The following is a 12629-nucleotide window of genomic DNA, read 5'->3' on the forward strand; positions in this document are numbered from 1 at the left end:
CATATGTGCAAAAACTCATGAAGAAACATAACATTAATCATTATTTAACGTATTCCATCATGAAAGCGTCGATTGTGGAACAATTCAACCACACTTTAAAGAAAAATATGTGGAAATTGTTTACGCTAAATGGTAATTACAAGTGGAACGACGCTTTATCCCAACTCGTTGCAGAATATAACGCGCGAAAACATTGCACTATCAATATGAGACCTATCGATGTCACTCCTACAATCGCCGATAGACTTTTAAATACAGTATACAGCAATGTAAAAATTGCTGCTCCAGCGAGATTCAAAGTGGGTGATTCGATACGTGTGAGTAAATTCAAGACCATTTATGATAAAGGTTACACACCAAATTGGTCGGCCGAAGTGTTTAAAATTGTCAAAATACAGAATACTAATCCCGCGACATATCTACTCGCAGATTCGTGCGGAAATCTAGTAGCCGGAGGATTCTACGAATACGAGTTGCATAACGTTGCTAACCCCGACATGTATCTCGTGGAAAAAGTGATACGCAAAAAAGGCGATGAAGTTTTTGTGAAATGGTTGGGACTTGATAAATCGCACAACTCTTGGATACATAAAAATAATTTATTATAAACATATAACATAATAAAAATATACATAAATTTACATGAATGAATATATATATATATAATTTAAATTTACAATAAATAAATACAATTATTTACAATGGTATTTTATAATGTCCCCACGGAAACGTAGTTGTAGGTACAATATACCGCTTGTCGTCATACGGACTTAGAGCAATTTTTGTTTCGCGAATGGTGTATACCTCGTGCAATTTTGATTTTATACACGATTGACTACGCGTCATTTCAATCTCTTCGTTCAAACACCGCGTGTAATCGTCAAACGTTATCGTTCTCGCGACAACGTTACTCTTGACGCCTTTTACCTTTTTCGTATCCTTCTTACCATCCACGCGCAACGCATACATTTTTGCTCTAAGCTCGACAAATTCGGTTATTATGGTACCGTTGTTTTCATCCTTCATTAGACCCGGTACCTTTTTATTCACGAGCGGTATACTGTACGCATTGTCTATCGCATAGTCGTTCGTATCAAATCTGCTGTTATCGCGTTCATATTCTCGTACACATCGTCGCACTCAATGTGATATATAAGACCATCCGTGTCAGTGTATATGACTTTGCATCTTTCCCGATACATTGGTACCATATAATCGTGGTGAAATTCGTACAAACATGTCTTGGATATATCGAGAATACACGTAAATTGGTTTGTAGAATTTCACCTCGAGTTTACGTAATTCCACAGCGATTAGATTTTCCGAAAAAACGCTCCTGCTATGAAAATTTGGTTTTGTAATTAATGCCTTTGCGCCGTACCTTCCATCCCATTTTGTTAAAAGTTTAACATCTACGCGATTGCGCACATTTTCCATCGTTTTGTCAAACACTGCATTATTCATTAGTTTGTACAAATTTTTTTCAAATTTATTTTTCGCCAGTCTTCTAAATTTTGTGTTGAGTTCTATATAAGTACGGAGCCACGGAGATTGAGTGAATTGTAATATACGATGAATTTTTGCAATACGAAGACCGTGACGGGAACATTGCTGCAGGTTGCGATAATGGATCACGTAACGCTTCTTATCGTATAAGGTTGCGAGAAGCTTGTCTTCGCGCTTGCCAGGTGGTTTGTCGCGTGTCGGACAAAACGGTAGGTCAGTATGCGAATCGTGAAGATGCTGCGGATACTCGAGGACGACTTCGAGGATGTAGCCTGTAGACGAATCGAGCGCGATCGATAATACATCAAAATTCGAAACATTATCGACCCACTGAAAATCGGCATAGGGTAATGGTTGACACAGTGCCCATCCGTATAAATTATTAACATCGAAATACATCAAGTACGTTGATGGTTTCGATGAGTCATACGACTGCATGTACTTGTTATTAGCACGCGCGTACCTGTTGGAACATTGACTCAGACCACCGCGTATACCTCGTTCGATAAACATAACCATGTCAATGTCTGTGAGTAATTCAAATATAATTTTCGTATGCTTTAACATGGCGTCCCACGTGTAGCCGGGAAGAGTATAGTAATACGCGGGGTCGAGCCCATAACTCTTGATACAACTCTCGCAGAAATTTTCAAAAATGTCTATTAGTAACAAGACATCAGTTTTGAGGTATAAATCGCTATATTCGCCTAGTGTTCGAATTGAGAATCGTTTCCACACAATCTCAGCGTGCGCGTAATCGGTCTCGGATACTGTGTTACCTGTCAAGAAGCTGTAAAATGATTCTCGCGATGGTAAACACATATCTTGCAATTTATCTACGCAGTCAATGTACTCGTACGGGAAGACACCTTTTCTTGTCAGGAAATTGAAATCCTCGGCGGAAAATTTTTAAATTCCATTTGTAAAATTTTGAGTTTATCCTTGCTCAGAAATGATGCCAATTTGTCGAGACTTGTTGTGAAAAATTTATATGAATCTATGAAACGTAATTTAATGTGATTTCTCGGTTTGTCTTTCGTATCCTTAACATGTTTTGTAAATGAAATATATTTTTCTTTTGTTATCGGAAGTAAATCGATTCCCCTTCGAACGCTGTTTCCTCGATTATAAAGTGAGAATCATAACCGGATAAATTGTGAAATACTATTGGAATGCAAAAAGATTCTTTGTAATTTAGATTGCAATTTGAATGCGCGGGACCTCTGTATCATCCGGTCAAATGACAATTATCGCATACGCGCGTATCATCATCTTCCACGAATGGTTTTTCACATATATGACACTGAGTCGCGCTTCGAAATTCTTTCCATTCATTTTGCGTTAGTTTTACCATGGGGACATTGGTTGTTAAAATATTTTCTACACGTTGCGCCAAATTTTTAAGTTCGTCGGCGAACCACGCAACGCAATTGGCTTCGCGACGAAAATGATACGCGGATAACGAATTATCGTACGAACAATGTACATAATAAGCGATACTAAATACTTGGTGATGTTGATAAAAATTTTCTTCTTTTTTCACCAAAACGCACTCCAGGTCGGCATACATGACGAAAGGTAGTCGCTCCTTTCTGTTGTAGTTGGCGAATGCGAGCCACCTGTCCTTATCGCTCGGTAACCGGATAGCGCAGTCGTTCATCTTTCCATAGTCTACTGTATGCGACAGTAGTTTCTCGTCCGACTGAAAATAGTGCATGCATCTGTAAAATAAAAGTTAAAATTTTTATATCCTTGTTTTAAATATTTTTAGACAGTTTTATTAAATATACATACCGATCGCAGATATATTTTTTAGTCTTGTGTTTGCTGAGTTGCGAACTCACGAGCCTGGATAAATTCTTGATTCACGCGAAATGTTCGATATCTCGCGCATCTTGCACGTAGAGCAAGTTGACGTGCTTGTTTCTCTTTTGCTCCGTAAGGCGTAATGGGATAATGTTTTCATTCTCGATGGTATACACATTAATTGAAATGTCATTTTAAATTTCAAATTTTTTAATTTGATTAAGAGTGACTGGAAACTCAATATCTTGGAGATTCAGTACTGTTGTATAATGTGGGTACGACGATTGTCGGTTTCTTTCAACTGGATACAGAGGAGCCACCACCGCCCACGCAAAACATGCATTGTCTTGAGATTGCACGTTAATCACTGCTCGTTTCATTATTATCTTTCGCAGTAATTGCACGCAACATCCGGCGCGCATAGGATTATATTTATTTATATTTACAGTCAAATTTAGTATACGCGATAATGTCCATCCGCTATCGCGTTCCTGAAATTCTTCGAGCGATGCAAGGGTGGGCTCGACGACTCGCCGCTCATACTACTCGCGTAAATCGGATGTACGAAAGAGTTCAAATTTTCTCGTATTGATTGATTTATTGGCGCGCTTATCGCCCGTCACAAACTAACCATTAAACACTGTATTCACTTTCACACTGCTGTGTTTTTGCATAACGGCTCGCACGTGCTCGAGCACAATGTCACTCGTGTTTTCCAAAAATTGATGAAGTTCGATATAATTATAATTTATAACCGCATAAATCAAGATACGACCTTCGAACGCCGTATCGATCTCTCGCCAAATCAATCCATTTTCTCGCGAACTGCATCCTGCACCCGCGTGTACGAAACGTTTGCGCAACACATTTTTCAGTCCTTCGAGTTGCGCGATTCGAGCAATCAGCGATTGTCGATTTCCGATCGATAATCGTGGTCGTTTAATTCGACTTTGTTCTTCCAACGACTCGATACATTCGTTACATTGTACCTCCCACGCAATGTACTCCTCCACTGAATTTGCCCGGATGGATTGCTCCCACACAATTTGCTCCGCCATGGTTTTCAGACCGAACAAGATGCATGACTCGAAAATAATGGAGGTGCACCTCTTTGCAGCGATTTTATATCGCGATTCATAAACGTTTCTATCACGCATTTCGCGATTTGTCATCTAACGATGACGTTATGTCGAAAAATTTTTTTTGCTGTATTTCAAATATTAGCAGCTGCACATTGGCGCTCGGAAGATCCGCGGCTTCAAATTACATATAGTTGCATTTCGCGATTTGTCACGCACACTTTAAACATTTTAGTAAGATTCGTTAGTGCATGGATAATTTGTAGTTTCAAATTACTTGCAGCTGCGAGTTACTTTTTGATAATTTGTCACGTTCATTTAGAATATTCAGGTGTGACTTTATCAGAAAATGTTGTCGTACCTCGGCGCATGGAAAATTTTAAGCACATTCAGCTAAAGTCTTTGGAGATGTAATTATTAATTAGCAGCTTATATAGGCGCTTGGAGAAAAAAGCTTGCTGTATCAACAATCACCCCCTTCACATTGCAATTTGTAGTGCTAAATTGTGAACAATAATTCCCTCCACATTGCAGTGTGTAGTGCTAAATTGTGTTTTAATATACTTAAAATAATTTAGTATCGTGTCAATCGTTTGTGGTCTCCGCTAAAGGAAGCAACATGAATTATTACGTCCCGATTATGGACACTTTGCCAAAGAAACAGTAAGTTAAACAGTTTTATTTTTTAAATAATATTTTTAGTATTTATATATACAGGGTGTCCCCAAATTGGCGGATCAACTCTTGTGGGTAGATAGAGCGTGTTAAACTAAAGAGAAAAATCTTATATCATTTTGCTAAATTTGCAATAATTAATGAGATATAAATTAATAAAGATCGGCCAATACGTGCTAAGATAAGCGCGCGGCGCGAAGAAGCCTCCTACTTGTTACTTGATACTAGGTGCGCGACGAGACAGCAGGCATACAAAGGACATACAAAGGATGTACAAAGAGCGTACTAAAAGAGACACGTACATCGCTCTGCGTTTATGTCTTGCCTAGTATCAAGTAACAACTGGGAGGTTTCTTCGCGCCGCGCGCTTATACTGGCACGGATTGGCCGATCTTTATTAATTTATATCTCATTAATTATTGCGAATTTAGCAAAATGATATAAGATTTTTTGCTTCAGTTTAACACGCTCTATCTACCCACGAGAATTGATCCGCCAATTCGGGGACACCCTGTATATATATATATATATATATATATATATATATATATATATATAGAGACTCGGATGAAATGCTGCAAAATTTTAGAAAAATGTTATTAAAAAATAATATATATATATATATATATATATATATATATATATTATTTTTTAATAACATTTTTCTAAAATTTTGCAGCATTTCATCCGAGTCTCGTCGCGCGGGTCGTATCTTGGGAAGAAGATATACTCTAACCCCGACATCATACAAATACTTGGAGATTGGAATAAGCGTCGGAGCTGTCATATGTGGAATTACTTGTTGGTGATAACCGAGGCAATCAAATAGTATTGCCTATCGTTACCTGGCACTCATTGATGCAGAAACATGCTGATATTGAACGACATGTACAATCGACTGAAAGTGAGCTATTATGGATCTGCGATCTATCTATCCAAATGATTACATTAACTGATTTACATTCCAAGATTGTTAAATTAACATTGTCTAATAATTCTTTGTATATGCATCCGCAAACATTTCAAGATTGTTAAATTAACATTGTCTAATAATCCTTTGTATATGCATCCGCAAACATTGGTGCATTTATTCGATTTTGAAGACTGTATCGATCATATGCATTTCTGGCTGTGTCAGAATACATATATTGTTAATGAAAAGTTTAAACAATTTGTTAACGTTTTGCAACGCAACAATATCACTGACATTTGCGATGCGGTAAAAGTGATACGTGAGAGTGATGTGTTTGACGGCAAGTCACTCGTAGATTGTGAATTGTTAACATGTGATGTAAATGATTTACTCTATGATGTTTGCAATAAATAAATTACCGTTTTTATTATTGATTTTTATTATTTCTTTCTTCGCCTATTTTTTATAAAACGTATGATGTATATAGTTGGATCTACATTCATTCTGCTGAAGATATTGAAAAAGGCTGATGTAGATGAGACGTGATACTCGAGTTAGAGGGAGATGAGACGTGATACTCGAGTTAGAGGGAGATGAGAGATGTGAGATTAAAATATATATATTTGGGAGGAGCGTGTACCATAAAATAGTTTGCGACCATTCTTGTGACAATCTTATTGCATCTGATAAAGAAAACGCGAGTTTGCGATCATCCTTGTGACATTTTTTTTTGTTATATCTGATAAAAAAAAACTTTGTGCTTATGGATGACTTGATGAACATTTCATCCGATTCGTTCGAATTTGCCGAGTTGTCCGATTCGATGGACTTTTCGTCCGAGCATTCTGATTCGGATGTAGAATCCTTACACGTTAGTGTTCTTGACGGTAATTCTAGTGATTTCAGTGATGTTCTAGAACCTATTATTCATACGTTAGATGATGTACAAGTACGTACATATAATGAAATGAAACGACTGTGCATTATATCTTTTTATTATAAACCTGGGATTTCTGTTAAACACTGTATATCGTGTTTCATGCGATTACCGGAGAGGTCACAGATTAGGAGTGATGTGGTGCGCACACATCAAAGTGAAGTTTATCAGCAAATCTATGATTTACATGAATGCGGTAGATGCCTGAGACCGCTGTATCAATTAATACCGTATAATTTTTGTCCGTTTTGTACGAAAGAAGACTAATGTATGAAAAATAAAACTATTATTGTGTAAGTGTCGCGATAAGATGCTGTGGAGAGAACGCTCCGACGCCTTCGGTGACTCTGTGACTTCTGTGGCGCAGTTTTTCCGAAATCGTGAAATTGGTTTGCCAAAGACTCATACGAGATCGCTAAAACTGTTTTTCGAGGTTCGTGATGATATAGACTTTTTATGTGATGTGATCAATGAGGATACCGAAGTAGAACTTTTACAATTTGAGGATCCTGTTATTGCGGAAATGAAGCAACTCCAAAGAGAGAAGCTGCTACAGATGAAAAGAGAAAGAAGGATAGACATTTTAGAAGAGAGAAGAAAGCGACTTGCCTCTCACACCATTAATACACGCATGTGGTAAACGAAGAAGTTCTGCATGATTTGTGTGTATTTATCATTTTTATAAAATTTTAAAGATATTAATAATGATGTTTTTTTTCAGACGCCGCTGCGGTGCGCTCTCCCTCCCGTCTCTTATTTTAATTTTTATATTTTATATTTTATATTTCTTATTTTATATTTTTTATGCTATTCAATTATAATTATCTGTATGAATGCCGTGTGGAGCGACAGTCCGCGTCAGCTTTTAATTTTTTTTAACAGCTGTGAAGAGTAAGCATTCGTACTAACTCTTATGTCATGCTCATCCCTTACACATTTTTACCGAGACGTTACCTAGCCTCCGCTGGAGCTGACATAAAGTATCTGACTGTGGTGCAGTAAGTGTATTCATTAAAAAACAAAAAAAATGTCACAAGTAGTAGTTTTTATGGAGGCGATGTTTGAGTCGGGTTATTGCCGTCTACGGCTTCCGGAGTAGATCGACCATCGCCGGTACCATCGCCGCGCACTTCGAAGAGCGCGTCCTGTTTGGAAATGTAAGTAGTTTTTATTATTATTTTATACGCTTTTTTATTTATAATATATTTATATGTTTTTTTATAGATTTTCCAAATAGGTGCTTATCCTGTGCCTGGGTATATAAGCATAGCGCACATGGAGGAGGTGCGCTGGGTGCGGACCTACCGCAAGGAGTGCGCGGAATGGGAAAATTTGTGGTGCGACGGCCCCCATGCGCGAAAGCTAGACGTTGAGCACCCGGAGATATATGCGGACATTTTCTGCCTCCGCAGGCTGTTCGGAGAGGAGCCCCTCGTACTGTAAATATGCTCAAATTTTAAAGATATTTTAAAAAATACTAATAAAAATGTTTATTTTCTTTTATGTTACAGACATAGCCGTAACGAGGTCCCCCTCCGCCTCACGCCTACAGATTTTTAGTTTTTAAGTTTTATATTTTCTTTTTTATATTTTATATTTAATATTTTATATTTTATATCTTTTTTTATATCTTTATATATTTTATACTTTATATTTTTCAATTTTATATATATTAGATTTTAGATTTTTTATATTTTTTACTTTTTATATTTTATATTATCTTTCATATTTTTAAAACACGCACGCACGCACGCATTATATGTATACACACACACGCACATTATATGTATACACACACACACACTTTTATGAATAAAAATTTTGTTAATGATAAAATACGTGTATTGTGTTTTGCGCCTTCTTTATCTATCTCCATCCTTCTTCCCTCATATTAGATTTAATTAGATAATATTTAATATATAATAATACATAATTAGATTTAATTAGATAATATTTAATATATAATAATACATAATTAGATAATATTTAATATTATAAAAAAAAGCTTAACATACAAAAATTCTCTGCGTTCTCACGTACGTCTTAGCCTCCGTCTTATCGCACTTCCGCTATCATTTCCCCACACCCTCCTTCTTTCTCTCTCACACTATCTTCCTACTGCTATGCCGTATTGTGCTCTCCTTTTCCCACCACATCATGCTCTCATTGTCCTACGCTATGTACAATGCACATAGCGCTTTCCTTATCCTATCCTATACCACGCGTCTATCGCGTCGTCTCTTTCTACCGCGTTGCGAACGCCTATCGCGCCGTCTCTTTCTACCGCGTTGCGAACGCCTATCGCGCCGTCTCCGTCTACCGCGTTGCGAACGCCTATTGCGCCGTCTCTCTCTATCCATCTCCCTACTCGCGGATCCATCTTCCCTCTCCGCAAACTCCTCGTCTACCGGCCGCGCCGCGGACCTCTCTCTTCCCTCTCTGCTGTCCCTTCATCTACCGACCGTGTCGCGGACCTCACTCTCCTCCGTTGACCCCTTGTCTACCGGCTGTGTCGCGGACCTCCCTCTCCTCTCCGCTGTCCCCTCGTTTACCGGCTGCGCCGCGGACCTCTCTCTCTTTTCCGCTGTCCCCTCGTCTACCGGCTGCGCCGCGGACCTCTCTTTCCTCTCCGCTGTCCCCTCGTCTACCGGCTGCGACGCGGACCTCTGCCCCTCTCCGCGTACTCCTCGCCTACCAACTGTACCGCGGACTTGCGTGACGTCATCCCTCCCCGTGTCCGCAGTTCGCCCCCCGCCCCCGCACCCCCCTCGAGCTCCAGAGTTAGAATCCCTCTTATATCACTACTAGTATGTCTCTCGTAAGCCGCATTTTTATAACATGGATAAACTTGTTGTTCTGTCAATTCAAAGAACTTAATTTTGAGCTCCTTATAGCAGGTTAAAAGATATAATGAAATTCAAGCAAAAAGATTGTACTTCCATTGTTATTATAGACTGCACTGAAATTCCAATTGAAAAACCAAAAAATCCACTTTCACAACAACAAACGTACTCAAATTACAAGAGCTGTAACACCTTCAAAATATTAATTAGTATATCTCCAACGGTACAGTTACATTTGTGTCTGATGCATATGGGGGAACAATTAGTGACAGACAGATAGTTGAGAAGAGTGGCTTTTTAGATCAATTAAAATCGAGTGATGTAATTTTGGCTGATCGTGGCTTTAATATTGAAGACCTGCTGCTCTCTAAAAATGTCTTTGTAAACATTCCTGAGTTTGTTCTACAAAAGAAGGGACAATTAGATTAGGAACCATCACAGTTAGATCGATCTAAGAAAGTGTCATCAAAGCGTTCATGTAGAGCGTCTCATAGGTCTAGCAAAAATTTATCGCATTCTTTGTGGACCTTTGTCTCACAAACTTGTTCGTCTAGGCAGCCGCATTGTATTTGTATATTTCATGCTGATAAACTTTCGTTGTAATATAATATGATATTTTATCAAATAAATTCAAATATAATTTATATATGAATTGTTTTTAAAGAGAAGTTATTTGTCATATTATAAAAATTCGTTATATTTGTAAAGAAGTAGGTAATAGCAATGTTATTGTATCTTTTTGCCTATATATAATAAAATCTGTAGATACGAAGGACAGAAAATTATCAAAAGTGAAGGATATTTCTGAAAGTTTTATTATGAAAATAGATTATGTATGAGTAAAGAAATATAAAATTATTGAATCATAAAATGTCATATTGATTTTATATTATACATTTTATTTTTATACTAAATAATACTATATTTTTATACTTAATAATACTATATTTATTAATACATATTTGTATACATATAATGGAAAAAAAAATAGAAAACAAAAATAAAATCTTTTCTTCTGCTTAAACATACATTTAATTGTGGTTTAAAATAAACAAAATACTTGAAATTAAAGCGACAAAAAGTACAAAGTAACTTCACAAAAGAGCTAATAAATAAAAATACTTATTATGTCATTGTCACATGTTGTCAATTGCTGTTAATACTGTATTCTTCTTATAAATCTAATTTTAAAGAAATTTATTTTATTAATTAATTAAATTTAAAAATATTTAATATTAATTAATTTTATTTTATTTTACGAGCATAAAATTTAAATAAGAAACAAACATAACATTTTATTCCTATGCAATATATGCAACACATGCGTTTAACTTTGATTTGAAATAAACGAAAGAACATGCTTAGAATAAAGTGCAAAAGAATAGCTTATTAAAATATGTATTATTTTAAATTACTTTACAAATACATAACGATTAGCAATATGTATTATTTTTATATTTTTTTTTGTTAAAATTTTTAATGGACGTTTTCTATTTAATGACATAAGTCAACACAAGTGTGATTCCATCTTTGTTCGTGAATGTTGAAAAAAGACAGAATAATACTTGCGTCGATTTCGTCACTAAATAAAAAACATACATTAAAAATGGTAACAAAAAAATATTTAAAAATAACATGTTGCTAATCGTTAATTATTTGTAATATAAATTAAATATATTTTAAAAATATAAGGCTTTAAAAGTATCATATAACATGCCATGACCAAACCATAAAATCACAAATTCACCTTAATTATGAAGATGGATAATGTTTTTTGACTAGAGCTTGAATCATATAATTTTCAAAAAAATCTTTTACTTTTGGAATTATCACATTTTGAATGACAGTCATCTCTACTTACGCTTAAGCGTGCCATATCACATGTCGTCCACACAGTAAAATCGCAAAATTGTCTTCCTGTAACAAACATTTTTGTTTGAACTTGATAATAATAATTATTGCCTTCTCGTAAAAATAGTTTTCCATCTCGTTCAACAAGATAATCTAGATATTTAGCTGATATTTTATCATTTTGAATAGAATATGGACATTTTATCTCTAAAACAGTTGCTACAGCAACTAATCCATCTGGTGAACCACTAATGAAAGGATGGCTTTCAGAAATGAAAAGTCCACACTTTTTTACAATATTGCCACTTATTTTTTCATATTCCTGTTGTTAGGGAAATATGTGTTACCGACGTAGGACCGAGATAGAGAGCGCTCGATTTAAAAGTGGAGGCGCTTGAGCGGGCCCCGCGGGTCTTTCGCTGAGGTTTTCTCGCTTGGGGCTGGTTGCCTACGCGACGCGTTGTTGATTGTATATTTCTTGGTTCCGTTTTACGAGCGTTTTTTGTTTTTGTGTGCTATCCGTTTCTTTTTACCACGCGACATTTTCTAGCCTTGATTGGTGTCAGAAAGTCCAACTGGGGACAACGTACTTGCCTTTTAAAGGTGCGAAATGTCCAAATTGGGGACGATAAAGTTTACAAGCGAGCCTTCTCCCTCCTGCCGCAAGGTGTGAGTTTTCTCGACTTTTTCGCTTTTGCCGACGACTCCCTACATTGGGACGAGGTGATGGATACAAGTCTCATTTTTTGATGATACAACAAGGAAACTAGTCCCAGATCGACTTGTTTTCCAAACATTACATTTCGAGCGACGAATCTCATAAAAAGAGAAATGTACGAGAGAGCCTAACCACCTTACAACTTCCTTAGTCTAATATTGCAATTTATCCTTCCACCTTTCAACTAAGTATTATAAGCTTATTTTTAGTTATTCTTTTAGTAATGTAAAATATTATTTTTTGTGTTCGAGCTTGACATACATATGAAACATTTAATTTTCTATAATTTTTATTAGATTAT

At 36.4% G+C, this 12629-nt stretch overlaps 2 pseudogenes; both read right to left on the minus strand.

Annotated features, from left to right (window-relative positions):
• LOC140667717 (uncharacterized) overlaps nt 1–12629 on the minus strand; it is a 32863-nt pseudogene that overhangs the window by 17598 nt on the left and 2636 nt on the right.
• LOC140667636 (uncharacterized) lies at nt 697–4370 on the minus strand (annotated as a pseudogene).

The sequence above is a fragment of the Anoplolepis gracilipes genome, chromosome 7 (genome assembly GCF_047496725.1).
Source record: "Anoplolepis gracilipes chromosome 7, ASM4749672v1, whole genome shotgun sequence".
NCBI classification, from domain to species: domain Eukaryota; kingdom Metazoa; phylum Arthropoda; class Insecta; order Hymenoptera; family Formicidae; genus Anoplolepis; species Anoplolepis gracilipes.